The following is a 3,549-nucleotide window of genomic DNA, read 5'->3' on the forward strand; positions in this document are numbered from 1 at the left end:
ACTCGTTTGAAAATGATAAACATGAAAATATTGCTAGATTTTTTCTAAGCCCTAAAAATGAAACCGAGTTTTATGGTAATATAATTAAGATTTCATTCTTTGATAGATGGGCATTATTAATTTTGGTTAATGCCATATGTTTTGCTATTGTTAAGGTATCACATTTTCCGATAACCATTATCATCCTTTCCGTAGCATTCAACTAAATAAATTTTGTGTTTCTTTATCATTTTAAAACGCAAAAATATGACGTTAATTAAAATTTATCAATAAATAACAAAGAACGAAACCATAGAAAGAATTTTACTTTTAGGACTTTCAAAAATTCAACCATATTTTCAAGTTTTTTTTAATTTTCTAAACGTAAGGAAATTTGGAAAGTATAAACGGGATTGGGATTAACCATTTTAAACAAAAATTTTAAAACAAAAAAAAAAATTTTTTTATTTCTAAAATATTATCAATAATAAAAAAGTTTCTCCTCTTGTAAAGCCAATCCGGGGACCTACTAAATTAACCTTTAATAATATATGAGGATACAAGGGTGTTCCTCAATGAGATTTAGAGGCGACTATTGAGTTAATTTTCCGCCAAAACGATTCTAGGAACCTTGTCCACTCTGAATCTCAGTTATCAAGTTGATAGGTTTAGGAACTAGTTTCCGTAGTTTTTTTCAAAATTAACCAATAATTTTCCTCGTGAACCCAACTATATCATTTAAGAAAACACCCTATATACTTTTATTAAATATTCTAGGATTTATTATGTGGTTTTTTATGCATTTATATTATACAAAGGAGTACCTGAAAGACAAGATAAAATCGATCAAAATTGAATTGTTTTAAATGGAGAAACAAAAAAAAAAAAAAAAAAAAAAAAAAATTTTGATTTGATTCTAATCAAATCTTTTGTAATTTTCATTTAACGTACCATACACTGATTCAATTACTTTTAAACATTTATGTTTGAAAATTCATATTTTTTAGTATTTTGATTTGTCTATATCATTAAATATTAACAGCCAAACCAGGTTGTGTCTATGTTCTTATATCATTATTTAAAGTTTAATTTTTTTTTTTTTTTTTTTTTTTTAATTTGAAAATTTTCAAATGTACCAATTAAAACAGTACAATGTATTCAGCTATAAATGAATAATACTTTATTTTAATTAAAATCATAATATATCAAAATACGGGTGTTCCATTTAAAATGCATTTGTGTTTGTTCATGTGCAGCTAAATGATTGAAAATCTACTTTATACAGGATGGCTCCTCTCATACGACTCGGAAGCTCCAAGGAGAACGGTAGTTTATATCGAAATGAGATTTTGCATCAAAGTTATGTTTTTCTAACGGAACACCCCATATATTAATTCGATTTTGATTCTAGCAAATAAAAAATAAATGAGTTTCCACAAAGAATCTAAGGATTTTGACATATTATTTCACATTTTTTCTAACGGAACTTCCTATATATTAATTGATTTTGGATTCTAGAACAAAAAAATAAATGGAGTTTTATTAAAGAAACTAAGGATTTTGACATATTTCACATTTTTGAAAAACGAAGAATTTTAAATTTCGATAACAGCTAACTAAAACTTTAATTGATCTTGTATAGCCTGATATTTTTTACAGTAACTATTGTATGTTAAACCAAATTGAAATTTGACTCGAAAAGTTATACAGTGAAACCAAATTAATATGGAACATTAGCCAATTTTTAAAGCAAGTTACCCTTTATTTTAAAAGGAACATCCAGCATATTTTCCCGGTGTTCAGTTGGGAATTTGTATATCTTCAAAAATATTATTAGTTGCCAACCCTTTAGACAAAGATTTTCTTAGAAATTTTATTTAAAAAAAAAAAAAAAATCTTTATTATTTGAAGAAATCTAGGGTGGTTGTGATATACCTTGTTAATTTAACAAAATGAAAGATTGTAGAGTAAAATACTCAATGGTACAAAGATACACGTTTAAACATATTTTAATTATGACAGAATTAAAACTAGACATAAACCTATAATTATGTGACAAAATAAATCAAATGCTCAAAATGCTTCCTTCCTGTTTCATATCACTCATTAACTGCATAAAATAATTGTCTTTTTCAAGGATCTTTTCATATTTAAAAAGGCATATGTGAGTTCTGCCTAGAAGAACAGCTACAATGATTTTCCTCATGTTGTCGACAATAATAGTTGGTCGAGTTTTGCAAACACTGTTCTTAACATATTCCCATAAAAACCCCAGACTTGATACAAAATCAAAACATTTAAGTATATGTCTGACTATTAATTGGTGAATGCACACTGTAAATACAACCTAACTTAACAACACCAACTAATAGAATCATATCACTTCTTCTGATGTAGGATAAGTGATAAGTTTGCATTTTCGGCAATTCTGAGAAATTTTTTATAACTGACACAAAATGATAACTAGTTGTTAAAGTTTGATTAATTAGACAGCTATGTTGAAGTAACGTCAGATATATCAGAGCCACCTAGATTTTATCTAGTGGTCCATTTTATTAATTAAAATAATAAAGATCTCTTAGATCAAATCACGTAAATGAAAATATCTAGAAAATCTTTGTCGAGGGGTAGGTAACCTTAATAGTATTCTTTTGAAGAGACATGAATTCTCCATTGAATATCTGAATAATACATTGATGTTCCATTTAAAATAAAAGAGTAACATTCTTTTAAAGGTGACCAGTGTTCAATATTAATTTTGTCTCACCCTGTATAATCCTTGGATCAAGTTTTAATTTGATTTAAAATACACAGTTAATTTTAACTATATATTAGCTATACCAGGTAAATTCCAAATAGGTAGCTTTTATTGTAATTTTAAAAATTGTCTTTATTTCTTAGAAAATGTTAAATACAAGTCAAAAACCTACATTTTAGTCATATACTTTTCTTATAAAACTCACCTTTATTTTTCTCTCCCAGAATCCGGAAATCGATTTAAATATATAGGGTACATATATAATACATTACAAAAAATACAAATCTCGATATGTAACTTTTTTAGACACCCTGTAGAAGTCTCTATATTTTAAAAAGTGCTCTGAATTAAACTAAGCATGCCTGCCAAAATTTCACAATACAAACTGTCGTTCTCTTAGAGCCTCCAGGCGTATGAGAGGCGCTAATTCTGCACATTCCCAAATATTTCTTAAAAAATTTGGAACGCAATGAGAAACATAAAGAATAGAAATTAAATATGGTGTGTATTCTGAATCGGTACGTTTCGGGAATGTACGCATCTAAACGCCGGATTTACCACAAATATGAGTGTGTATAAAAATGTAGATGGCGCTGCGATACAGCGAACTTTAGGTTACCACAATTCTGAAAGTGTGTGATACCAATAAATATTATGATTTGAGGAAACTTACACACGTAATTTTTCGGATCTAGCCGACCAGACTAATTTTGACCCGAGGATATCGAATTTGCTATCAGAAAATTGTGGTATACGCGTGTATGTATACCATAATTGAGACGTATGTCACAAATACTACTACTGCACACACA

This window comes from Sitophilus oryzae, unplaced genomic scaffold (genome assembly GCF_002938485.1).
Source record: "Sitophilus oryzae breed Bouriz unplaced genomic scaffold, Soryzae_2.0 scaffold_813_pilon_pilon, whole genome shotgun sequence".
NCBI lineage: Eukaryota > Metazoa > Arthropoda > Insecta > Coleoptera > Curculionidae > Sitophilus > Sitophilus oryzae.